The sequence below is a fragment of the Haliotis cracherodii genome, unplaced genomic scaffold (genome assembly GCF_022045235.1).
Source record: "Haliotis cracherodii isolate W230 unplaced genomic scaffold, xgHalCrac1.p SCAF_5, whole genome shotgun sequence".
Classification (NCBI taxonomy): Eukaryota; Metazoa; Mollusca; class Gastropoda; order Lepetellida; family Haliotidae; genus Haliotis; species Haliotis cracherodii.
The window spans coordinates 703,643-717,352 of NW_027266308.1; the positions used below are offsets into that span (position 1 = coordinate 703,643).

General features: G+C 40.0%; 1 pseudogene; it reads right to left on the reverse strand.

The window, feature by feature from the left end:
- Positions 1-284: 284 nt before the first annotated feature.
- On the reverse strand, positions 285-6,081 carry LOC139442017 (interferon-induced protein 44-like; annotated as a pseudogene).
- Between the last annotated feature and the right edge of the window lie 7,629 nt (positions 6,082-13,710).

The window sequence follows — 13,710 nt, forward strand, 5'->3', positions numbered from 1 at the left end:
TCTGTTCGTGTGGATGAAAGTTACCTTTCCGTTAGTATTATTGTACATATTTTTAACGAATGATAGGCAAAACTAATGCAAATCACTTTTACAGGATGACTAAAAAAGAGTGCTGAATACAAAATTCTGATTTTAGAAGATTAAAACATCACAGCTGTGAAAGCTATCTTTAAAACATGCCCACAACCCAGGCAAGCTCACAATTCACATGACGTGTACATACAGCAGTGTATGCACCATATCTAATTTCTCACATTCCCACTGGGTAAACCGAGAATGCTGTCCTAGTCAGAGGACATAGAGTCTTGAAGGTAGTCATCAGCAAATCTAAGGACCTGCTTGAGACACAGCAACAGAGGCATATGAACAAGCTTGTCTACCTCGACCTCGTCTTCGTAGTTCTTCACTGGGAAGACACACGATCGAGGAAGGCCGAAGAGTTGCCCCGCTTGTTCCACAAGATCACCGATGATGTCGCTGTTGAACATGTCGCCGACATTTTCCTGTACCTCCATGCAGACTTTGTCAGCCTTGGTCAAGATGATCACTTGGGGTATACCTTTGGAATTAAATAACAAAGGTAAGAATTTCAGAAATGGAATGACATACATTCCCTTCAAAACGTAATCTAGTGACTTAGGAAAGAAAACGATATATTCAAGCAAGAGAGACATTGGAGCTATGAGTTGACATTGGTCGATATTGGGATTATCAGAGGCTTCACGTGAAGAAGACATCGGTGGTCCAGTCGCCTCAGGCTCCGCAAAGATGCTGTGCAGAGTAACAGCGTGACACAAACCTATGATCGGGGGTTCGAATCCCAGATGTGCAGTCATTATACTTCTTGATTTGTCAGATGTATAGTCTGGAGGCTTTCAGACACCTGCATCACTTCGAGCTTCCCTCTCACCTCAAGAGTGAGTGAGTGAGTGAGTTGGTTTTAACGCAGCTTTTAACAGTATTCCAGTTATATTGTGGCGTGTCAGCTTAATGTGGGAGGAAAGCCCGTCTCAGACGTTTACCACTTTGGTGAAGCCCACGTGCACGGTTGTTGTCCTGCAATACTAGAAACATAATCTTGGCGAATCAGGAATCGAACCCATTATCAAGGTTTCTGGCGTGCCCAAGGGACGCAACTCTGCACAGCCAATCGCGGCGCCTTAGACGACTGGGCCACCCAGTGGATCAAGAGGACATGCTCTGATATAATAGATGTTTCCAAGCAGCGCGAAACGAAACTAACGAATTTTATCCACACGGATGCTTAATTCCCATTTATTATAGTTTTACTCGTAAACGATCAATACTTATGTTTTTGTCTGCTTTTCGACTTCATGTAGACATGGCAGTGAATAATTCTTGTTGGAATTTACAATTTTCCTGAAGTTACCTTTTGTGTTTATTCTTTGGTGTAGTGACTTGATGATGTGAAGAATTTTCTCAGGGAAAACGTCGACAGTTGTACCGTCAATGACAAAGGCGATGCAGTGAATCTTGTCATCTGGGGAGGGGCTACTGTTGTACCCCGTACAGTCAGAGTTGATAGGCGCCGTTGGGTTAAACTAAAACAAATATTAATTCAAATCAATAAGACATCACTGACATCAAACAGGGGAAACATATATCTCAATTGTATTATGTCTCCATTGTATTGTGTTAACTTTGTATAGTGTCTCCATTGCAATTTTCTCCAAGCGACCAGGGGTGATCGGGTAGCCTAGTGGTCAAAGCGTTCGTCCGTCATGCCGAAGACACGTTCGATTCCCGACATGGGTACACTGTGTGAAGCCCATTTCTGGTGTGATATTGCTGAAATATTGCAAACAAAGCGGTGTAACACTATACTCATTCACTCGCGACCAATCAAATTACGGTAATGAGAGATGAAAGCTGTGAAAAGCTGAAAAGACAGACGGTGATGGTGAACATCACTTCCTCAACTTTGATGTGGATGAGAATGGTCCAGAGTGTTTATCATCATAGAAAGAAGATGTAATACACAAGATTATCCATGTCGATCTATGTGTTACTTCCCAGAGTTCTGGAGCAAGGTTGGCTTCCTCCTTACTTAATAACGATATTAGCATTATAATCGTTTACAAAAGCAGATATGTTTCACCCATACCGTGAGTTTAGAATTTTGGCTGGTTGAAATGTTCATCTGACGCGATAGGGGGTCCTGATGATTTTAAATATATTGTCCTCTATTATGCAGTTGCCAAATTTGTATAATTTTATTATTTGTAATGTTATTATGAGAATATCGAAAAAAGGTGGAATGAAATATTCATAACTATTTACAATATCATTCCTTACTTTTTTTTCAAAAAAGCCAATTTAGGCAGTTTGTTTCTGTGAAACGTGTGCATCAACCACTGTCATAGCAATTAAAATAATAAGAGTTCCTGTAACGCACTGACTTCCACGCAACAACACATGCCCCCAGGGCGAACAACACTTATACATATGTAGAAAAGAGTTTCCAACGAATCATAACGGTATATGTAAGATGGTTTTAACATCTACAGACAATAATTTACTGACCAACAATGACGGAATTTCTGTCCCGAGTGAAATTAATGTTGTATGTCCCAAGCCTTTCATGAAATGGCATCCAAATCCAAACACGTGAAGTCAAACTGTTCGCAAGTTGCACTCGGTCGACGTTCCGTCAATTTAATTTAGATATTTTTTACAGACTCTTTCCTAGCTTACTTTTAGATTTGTTTGTTTTGTTTCTTGTTGTTTAACGCCGCACTCAGCAATATTCCAGCTATATGACGGCGGTCTGTAAATAATCGAGCCTGGACCACACAATCCAGTGATTGACAACATGAGCATCGATCCCCGCAATTGGGATCGATGGCATGCATCAACCAAGTCAGCGAGGCTGTAAGTCTCCTCATACGACAAGAATAGCCGCCTTTTACGGCAAACATGGGTTGCTGAAGTCCTACTGGAACCCGGATCTTCACGGTCTGCTTACTTTTAGAACCAACAGTCGATTCGCGGTCGTTCCCTCACCCTCTGTCGTGGCATTAGTTTTACACCGTGACTACGCTATTGTTTCATTATAAGGTATCCCGATGGGTTTTTCGATTTTCTTTTTGGTATTTCTTACATTTAGTCTTGTCGTTCACCCATGTCAGTTTTGACCACAAAGACGTTAAGTCTGTTCAATGCCTATATATATTATCTTCACTATTCGTCAGGCCAAATTTCCGACAATCTTCACAAGATCGTTCACTTTGATCACTTGTGTGAACGGTATCTTATTTAAATTTGTGAAAACTAAATTTCCAAACGCTTCGTGATGTTAATGACAAGTCTCGTATGTGAGGGTTTGGCGGACAATGATGAATAAGTTGATATATGGGAAAAAAAAGAAGTTCTGGTCTCTCACCAATAAAACAGCCAATCGGAACGTTTCAGGAAAAAACTACCCCACATCTCACTTCCCATATGGGTAATAAATGATTTACACGACACGCCTACATGATATAATGCTACGACATGTGTGTAGGTGAGTTCTACTGTGGAACGAGATACTTATCACTTAATTACAATCAGGAAAGCAGTCCGTCATTATTTGACCTTAGGTCATCATCTTGGACAGCCAATCACGGACCTAAAATTCGATCTGAAACTGGTTTCTCACCTACAGTTTTGTAAATAATGTTTTTCCCGCATACTCATGTACGATATAAGGTTACGCCTTTCACGGGTGGCCTAGTCTCCCAAGGTGATGCAACAGGATGTACATGATTGTGTCCCTAAGGTACACCAGAAAATTATGATCGTTGGTTCCAATCTCCGAATACCATGCTTTCATATTTTCGAGATTTGTCAGCAATCGTGGGTTTCAATAAATTGGTAACGTCAGAGACTTACATGACTTTGGGCTTTCTTCCCACATTAAGCTGACACGCCATGATATAAGTGGTATACTGTTATAATTTAGCGGCATAAAAACAACTTCACTCATACTCACTCCATTAGGACAAAATTATTGTTCGATGAGGCTGAAATATTGCCGATGTGAACTTTCAAGTGAAGATTATTCAACATTATTCACACGATATGATTCTGGTAGTATATACTATGTTCATACCCGCTGTATTGTGGTGTCACACACTACATTGTATTATGTCCTCTCATAAACATTTAACCCACTGACCTGGAACCTGTCTGGGATGTGACCTTCGATGACGGCAATGAGGTCAACAAGGTCAAGGCCACCGTCACACTCTAGTCCCCTGGTGTCACTAAAACGCATCTTCGGGGTATCTCCGGTCACGTGTGACCTCACTCTGTAGCGTCGGTACTTTAGTTAACAGAATGACAAAACAAATTATACAAAGTTAACCAATTTTAGGTATTGTCAGCACTTCCGCTTCTAGCTAGACCAGTTATCTCCCTTTGGAACACTGAGTTGATGGAGTTAAAGAAGCTAGATTTCCCTGCTCCAACAGCACCTAACAGTAGCATGTTGACAGCCTTGACCTTGCTGCCTTCTGGCGGGGTGAATCGTTCAATGTAGGACTGCAACATCTGTAAACAAACAATTTCCCTGGCTCAAGGGCACACAGCAAATCCACGTTCATCACGACAGACACATATCAGACAGATATGGGGTTAGGGGGATGGGGTATGCGCGCACAAACATATATACCCGGTTCAAGAGATCAGCTTAAATCTTAAAGTGTTTACAATGACTTATTTTAGTTAAAAGTTGCATCCGACAAGCTCAAATTTATAGCATATACAATCACCCTACAGTCTGCACACACACTATCTGAAAGAAAAGCTTGTGTACCTCGTAATTTTCTTGACCAGTAAGGGGCTTGCTTTCGGACTCTACAGAAAGACATGAAAATGCTTATTAACTAAAGAGAGTCTTTGTGTGTGTGTGTGTGTGTGTGTGTGTGTGTGTGTGTGTGTGTGTGTGTGTGTGTGTGTGTGTGTGTGTGTGTGTCTTTGTATGTGAATGCGGGAGGGGAGGTATGTATACAAATAAAACATAACATACACACACAAAATGGTTTCCACAAAACAATCTTTATCATGTTTACGACTGGTTAATGAAACTGTAGTGAACAATTGCCATTATGTAAGGGAGAGCTGTGTTTGAATGAAATATCACTGATATGCTAATAGTAAGCTGATACAGTTAACCTTCTTTTCATGTCATGTGACGCGGTAGACCTCAATATTACCTGTGACGTGGTAGACCTCAATATTACCTGTGACGTGGTAGACCTCAATATTACCTGTGACGTGATAGACCTCAGAATTTCCTGTGACGTGGTAGACCTTGATATTACCTGTGACGCGGCAGACCTCAATATTACCTATGACGCGGTAGACCTCAATATTACCTGTGACGCAGTAGACATCGATATTATCTGAGACGAGGTAGACCTCAATATTACCTGTGACGTGGTAGACCTCAATATTACCTGTGACGTGGCAGACCTCAATATCTGTGTACTGAACGTTGTTTCCACAGAACACAGTGCTGTCATCTCCCGCCATGTTGTAGTGGGTTCCGACATTTATTGACCCATTTCCCTGGAAGAAGTTGTGAGTCTTGGTGACAGTGTTGGTGAAGGGCTGCAGGTCGGACCCGAAGCAGGGGCCGTTAAAGCTGTTCTGTATAACTGCATTTCCAGCTTGTTTGACACGGTAACATTTTGGCTTGAAGGACTTCTTGTCTGTGAGTCTGAAGATGAAGGCAGCGGGGTCATTGCTATACTGGCTTGTTGTAGACAAGTGGGATTCGTTACGTTTTGCGCCGCAATAAGGGCAGTTCCATGTGGTAGTGGCTGGTGGATAACTGGCAGCGAAACCACACAGACAAGTGACGGTCGTAGCTGTCCACGGGATGGAGGTGTAACCGCCGAACACATAGCCTGCTGTGTTGTACAAGAGAGTGACCGTAGGGCCTTTGTCATTGCACTTCTGATGAAACACAGGTGCACTGCATCCATCTCTTGTAGCCTAGTACAACAGAGTAAACTCCTTCCTCCCTCCCAACCACTTACTCAGGACAGACTTGTAGCGACGCTCTATTTCGGCCATCGTCGTTTACCATGGAATATCTACAAATCAACAACATCGACCTAGATATGGCGTACATGGCATGTGTACACTGCATTAGTCAGACAACTATTGACATTATGGACTATCAGTTTTTCATGTCCCAAATTTTGACCTCGAAAAGGGTGTCTGTCACAAAACTACTTCACGACCACAGGTGAGTTACGTCAGTGTGAATTCAAGTGGTGTGCTGGGTAGGGTTGGGGTTGGGGGAGGTTCGAGGATGGGGAACGAACTCGACACCTGCATTTAACCTGCGACAATTCAAACAATTTTGACACAATATATAAGATTAGTGTTCATCAGTTTTATTCATTCAAATTAAATCGTGAAGTCTTTGTTCAAAAAGGTTTACATTAAACACTAGCATCTACTCGCCGACTCTGATTTGCAGATGCAACTAAACTTATTGTGAAAATATAATATGCTTTGATTTCTTTGAAGTAAAATAAATGCAATTAAACTTGCAAACACAAATAGTTGTTAGATGTTGATCACCTAAAAATAGTTTACATTAGAAATTAGCCTCTGCTCAAATTTACTCATGATTCTGATTGGGAGGTGCAACTAAACTTATCATTGAAAGATCACATGCTTTGAAGTCTTAAGTAGCTTTACTTAGATTAGCTCAATGTCAAGCTGAAACTGAGTCTGGCGAAAATTACAAGAAACTGGACAACAGGTATACTATATATGTCATATTTATTTTAGTAAGTAGGAAATAAATAGTAATTTTATAGAAATTTCATTTATATATCTTTTGGCCAGGAATCAACATGTCTCTCCAGATAACAGACAACAATTAGTAGCCCTTTTTGCCAAAACAAGGTGCTGTTTTCGTCCGAGAAATCAGTGACATTTTGCTGAGGTGCCGTTTTAGCCTCACCCATAAGAGATAACCTAATAGATCAGGTGATCAGGCTCGGTGACCTGGTTCATGGCATCTGACAGTGACCATCTAACAGTGTGGATTGATGTTCACAATATCAATCACTGGATTGTCTAGAATTTTGGGCCTACCTTTAGAATACAGTACCTAACTTTTCAAACAGGTCACAGTACCCTATGGTGTAATTCGTAGTATTCTGTTGCCTGACACACTGGCAAAACAATGCCTTGTGATGTCAGGGGTCATTGGATGTGCATATATATGCTCTTTTCAGTGGTCTATCGTCTCCACACGCTATGTTGTTGCATAAGTTTTAATTATTTGTTTACTAAATATTGTTTTAAACATATTTATTTCACAACTTGTGAACTGGATGGGTAAACAAGCAAAAACTTATTTGAATACCGCTCCAGAATTAGAATACAAAATGATATGACAAAAGTACAGTCAATGAATACAATTATATACATGTTCTTATTATAGAACTACGTTGTCGGCGCTGTCAGGTCGCATTTTTAGTAGTAATAGTGTACTGCAATATACGGCAAGGAATAGTATTATAAATTTAAGATGCTATGTAAAATCACAAAACCTATTGGATAGCTGAATGTAGTCTTGTACTGATTTAAGAATTTCTAAGTTTATTTTTGACGTCCTTTCAGGATTACCTAATAGAATTGAATTTAGATCATATCCCTTAACATAATAGTACATATTCTGTCTTAAATCATTGTAATTTGGGCATATGAGAAAGAAGTGAAGTGCATCTTCAGTGTGATGGCCACAGCTACATGCAGGATTATCTTATAAATATTGCCTGCGGATGCACATTTTATAACAAGTGCTTGTTTATTTTCTATATGCTTTTATTTCATTTTTTACTTATTACAGTGGTTAAAATGATTATAAATATAAATTGAAACTTATAATGTGCAATAAGCGGGTTATAGCTGAAACGACACCTTAGCAAAACGGCACTGACTGGCGAAATATTATTACTTGACGAAAATGATACCTTATTTTTTTTTTACCTTGGTAAAATAAATGAAATTAAACTTGGATTGATAAATTCCAAAGACCAATAATTGTGAAATGTTAAAACAAGTTTACATTAGAAATTAGCCTCTACTCCAACTTATCCTATACCCGACTCAATTTATTGTGATAACATGCTTTGAAGTAAAATATATGGAATTAAACACACACCGTCTCATACAAACACAAATACATGTAGTTGTTAAACGTTGAAACAAGTTTACCTTCGAAATTAGTCCCCTACTCCAATTTACTCACCGACTCTGATTGGCAGACACAGCTCACTTGTTGTGAATGTATTTTTCACTTTAAAGTTTAAAGTACTCAATGTCAAGCTGAAACTGTATTTAAGAATCCTAACATGGTGCTGTCAGATTACAATTTTTCACAATGGCCTTTCGATGTGTCATTTGAACATGTTGAAAGGTTTTACAAGGGATATTTGTCAGTAATAACTGATGCTATTTCTGCCCTTACATTACAACAAATAAATCAGCCAATATGGAACTATTTTATTGATATGTGGCAACAAACATACTTCATGCTGTACAGTTTACAAATGGGTTAATATCTATGTCATCTTGTTCCTCCTTATGTCTGGGCAGTTGCTCGCTAAAATTTCGGAACTTCTTTACAGTTACAGACAGAAAATACCAGAACCGTTAACTACTACAAATCAAATACTGTATGGGTTTCACTGAAAGTGTCGCCACAACTGAAAATCTTCAAATACCTGTATTTGGCTATAACTTTGACTATTTTTTTTCTGTTCCTGCCTATTATCTATTCCTGCCTCAGGTAAGGATGCAGTGATTTATTTAAGTGCACACATATATCAGAGATAAACTCCTGAAGTCTATGAAAGTTATTTACAAGTTATATGCATAAGGACTTAAAGGTGGAGAATGTATTAATGTCAACTTCTTTATTATGATGATCACAACATTTCGGAGTATGTACTTATGCCTTCATTAGGTGAATATTCACAATTCTGCTCCAAATGCTTAGATCAATGCTCATATTGTCAACCATATTTGCCATTTTTATATCATATTCATGTGTTTAATACATTTTATTTCTAATAATGGCGTAATTGGGACACACAAATATAAAGTAACCCAATACTTTCCGTAACGGGCGACAATGCTTGTCTAAAGAGTTGACTAACACCATCAGGTGGCGATCAGGCTCGGCGACTTGGTTGATGCATGTCATTGATCCCAATTGTGTCTCTGCCTGTTGTGTGTCTTTTAAGTTGTTTTAGGTGGTTATTTGGGTTAGTGTGTCCTGTTTGGAGTTTTGTAATTAATCTGTCAATTTTTTTTGAGGGGTGTAGGATTTTAGGTTTGGCTAGTGGTTTTCTGAGCACTTTTTTGATTTGGCTATTTGAGTTTTGATATTGATTATGCCATTTTTTGGTTATTTTTTGTTTGTTTACACTTTTAATTTCTGATTTTGAGATGGGTAGGTTTAGGCTTATTTCTGGAATTTTGAGAGATAATTTAGCTGCTTTATCGGCACTTTCGTTGCCGTTCCTACGTGGGCGGGGATCCACAAGAAGGTTATTTGTTTGCCTGTTTTTGTTAGGTCGTTGGAGCTTTTAAGTATTTGGTTTATTAATTTAGGTCGTTTTTTTGTATTTTTGTTTTGGAGGGCTTGTAGTCCACTAAGGGAGTCAGTGAGATTTAGGATTTTTTTGTTGTTTTTAGATTGTTGGTTATGCAGGGCTGAGGCCATGCCCATAAGTTCGGCCGTGAATATAGATTGGTTGTTAGGGAGTCGGTAAGATTGTGTGGATATAACTGGTTGTGTGGTATGGACTCCGAAGCCTGTGTGGTTGGAGATCGGGTCTGAAGATCCGTCAGTGTATATGTGACACCAATTTGGCCAATTTTCGTGTATGTATGCAAGTGTGGTGGTTTTAGCTATGTTTGGGTCGGTTTGTTTATTTATTTGGTTAGCTAGCGTTGTGTCTATTTGGGGTATTTTGAGTTTGGGGGTGAAGATATTTGATTTTTTGCAGTTTTGTTTAAGATTTTGAGTTTGGTGTTCATTGAGGTAGTTAGTTATTCTTTGGGATATTGGGGTGAGTAAGGGGTGTTTGCGAGCTAGGGCTTGGTTTCTTGGGCTAATGTTTTGGTTAATTAGGTTTTGGATGAGAGGGTTTGTTTGGGACGCGGCCCAGAAATTGAGGCTTAGATGTTCCCTGCGTAGATTTAGTGGCATTTCTCCTGTACGGGCCTGAACTGTGGTGTAGGAGGTGCCATGTTGGGTGCGTGTAATTAGTTTGAGAGCCTGATATTGTATTGAGTCAAGTTTTTTAGAAAGAGAGTTGTTTAGGGTATTGTATATGGCACAGCCGTAGTCTAGTTTTGATCTAATTAGTGTTGTATATAGTGAGAGGAGGGTATCTTTGGAGGCTCCCCAGTTAGAGCCGGTGAGACATCTAAATGTGTTAAGGTATTTGCTGCATCTAGTTTTTAGGTTTTGGACGTGAGCCTCCCAGGTGAGGTGTTGATCGAAAATAAGTCCTAAGAATTTGGTTTGTTTTTGGAATTTGATTGTTTGGTTGTTTAGCTGGAGGATTGGGTAGGCAGGTTTCATGTTTTTATGTTTGAATACTACTCCTGTTGTATTATCTGAGTTAAGGGAGAAGACCCATTTGTCTGCCCATTGTTGTATTTTATTTAGAGATTTTTGGATTAAGTTTTCTGCCATTTTAATGCCTTTAGTGCGGATCCATAGGGCTCCGTCATCCGCGAATTTTGAAGTGTTTAGTTTAGGGGATTAGCCCTCGAATAGATCATTTATCATTATATTGAAGAGGGTTGGGCTGATGATGCTGCCCTGGAGAGTGCCATTTTCTAGGGGACACTGGTCCGATAGTGTATGGTCTATACCCACGGCAATTTTGCGATTGTTTAGGAAATCTTGGATGAAGTTTATTATTTGACCTTTTAGTCCTATTTTTTTTAATTTTTGTATTAGCCCGTGGTGCCATACCATATCGAAAGCTTTAGAGAAGTCGAGGAATATGCCTATGGTGTATTGCTTGTTTAGCTGTCCTGTTTTTATATCCTGTTCTAGTCGGGCAAGGTTATCGAGAGTTGATCGGCCAGGAGTGAAGCCGCTTTGGTCGGGATTTATGATGTTGTTTTGGTCTAGGTAGCGCTGTAGCCTATTTTTAGTCATAAGTTCCATTATTTTGCAGAGATTTGAGGTTAGGGAGATGGGCCTATAGGAGTTTGCCTGATCTGCTGGTTTATTTGGTTTAGGTATTGGGATTACTAGAGCTTCCTTCCATGAGGATGGGACCTGTCCGTTTAGGTAGACTAGGTTGTATAGTTTAAGTAACGTTTGGAGTAGTTTGGTAGGTAAGTGTTTGATTATTTGGTAAGAGGTGAGGTCTAGGCCAGGGGCTGTTCCTTTTTTCTATTGTTTAGTACGTGATTTAGTTCTTCTATAGCGTAAGGTTGATTTATTTCTAGGTTGTCTTGTCTGTTTTCTTTGGAGAATTTGGTTTCTTTATTTAGTTTATCTTGGAATTTCTTACTGAAGTTACTGTTGCTGCTAACTTTAGAGAAGTGTTTGGCTAGGTTGTTGGCCTTTTGGGTGGGGTTAGTTGAGTTGTTTATATTGGGGCTTTTTTTGTGCCGTTTGATGCCTCGGATGGCGTGAATTTTGTGCCACACCTTCCTAGCGTCGGTGTGGTGGTTTAGCTCCTCATAGAATTTTTTCCAGTTTTTGGTTTTAGCAGTTTTAACTAGGTTTTGGACTTGGTGGTTAAGTTCATGAGCTGTTTTGAGATGAGAGGGGTCTCGTTTAGCTCTGTTGAAAGCTGATTTGCGTTTTAGTCTAGTTAGCTCTATTTCCTCATTCCACCAAGGGACAGTGGGTTTTCCTGGGTTGGATGATTTGAAGGGGATTGCAGATTTGGCTGCGTTGATTATGAAGTTAGTTAGGTTTTGACAGAATGTTTCGGGGTCTGTTGTTTCTAAATCGTTTAGATTAGCTTCGTTGCATAATTCTTGGAATTGGTCCCAGTTGGCGTTTTTGTACTGAAATTTAGGTTCCTGTTTAGGGGTTTGATTTGGTATTTTTATATTTCCTAGGGTTATATTTATGGGAAAGTGGTCGCTGCCTAGAGGTACTGGGTGGACGTCCCACATCAGACTTTGTGCTAAGTCTGGCGTACATATTGTTAAGTCGATAGCCGACATGGTGTGGTGGGTTTTGTCGTATCTAGTTGGTTGGTTATTGTTTAATAGTATTAGGTCATTTTTTTCGATCCACTCGGATATTAGTTGTCCATGGTTGTCTAGTTTATCTGCAATGCCCCAGGTAGGATGATGGGCATTGAAGTCTCCTAGGAAGATGGTTGATTTATTTCCTAATTGGTAAAGGATATCTAGGTCTGTATCTTTAATTGGTTTTAGTGTTGAGTGATAGATGTTAATGATTTTTATTTTTTGGTTATTGATGGTGACTTGAATTCCATTAGCTTCTAGATTAGGAGTGTTTACTTTAACTTCCTCGTTGTTAATATCCTCTCTAACGTAGATGATTAGACCTCCTCCTGTTCTGCCTGGCATGGTTTTGGACCTGTCGGTTCTCACTGTGTTATAATTTGGTAGGTTGAATTTAGTTTTATGTGAGAATTTGGTTTCTTGAATACAAGCTACATGGGGACCTTTATCTATTTTGAATTTAGCTTTAAGTTCAGAACCATGGCCGGCGAGGCCATTGGCATTCCATTGAAAAATGTTTAGGCCTTCCATTGGGAAACTGGGTGGATTTATGTTTGGTTTAGGCTTGGTTTAGGTATTTACTTTAGTAGGTTATTAAGGTTGCTGCTGAAACGGTCGAAAGAGGTGGTGACGAGTTTTAGTTTATGTGCTACACCAAAGAAGGCTTTGGAGTTGGCTTCTGGATTAGACTGCTTTAACATGTAAGCTAGTAGGAGGACTAAGTTGTTTAGTTTTTTGCTTGCTCCGTTTTGGGTGAGTTTTTTTCTATAGCTTTTGGTTTTTGGGGCTGACAAGGTAAGATCGTTTATTTCCTCTGAGGATGTGTACTCATCCTCTTCGGTTAAGTTGTCTTTAGTTTGGTCACTCTGTTCGGTGGTGGGTTGCATGCTGGGTTTGGGTGCGAGAGTCTGAGTGGTTTCTGTAGTTTCCCTGTTGACTGGGTGTTCGGGGGTTGCCTGTAGGTTTGGGAGTTGTGTATGGTTGGGGGCTTGTGTTGGTGCTGGTTGTGTGGTTGTCGTTGTGCGTTGGGTTTTGCTTGCGGGTGTAGATGTGGTAATTGTAGGGTGAGAGGCGGGGAGGGTGAGGGTGTGAGTTTGTGGGATGTTTGGGGTGTTTGTTTCATTTGCGATGTATGCGTCTCGCTGATTTTGGTCCCATACGGAGACTGGGTATACTGTTTTGCGTGCGTGAGTGTTGTTGTTTGGGGGTGGTGTTGGTAGTAGTGGTTTGTATGCTTGCGGTGTGGGTTTTTTGGTTTGGATTTTGGCCGTGTTTATGTCTATATGTCTGTTGGCCTGTTGGGTGAGTGATAGCCTGTGGGGGCATTGGTTCGAGAGTGATGAGTGTTTTATGGATTTGCAGTGGATGCACCAGGGTGTGCATATGCCTGGGCAGTCCGTTTGAGCACAGTTTTGGCATTTAGTTTTTTTGAAAGTACAT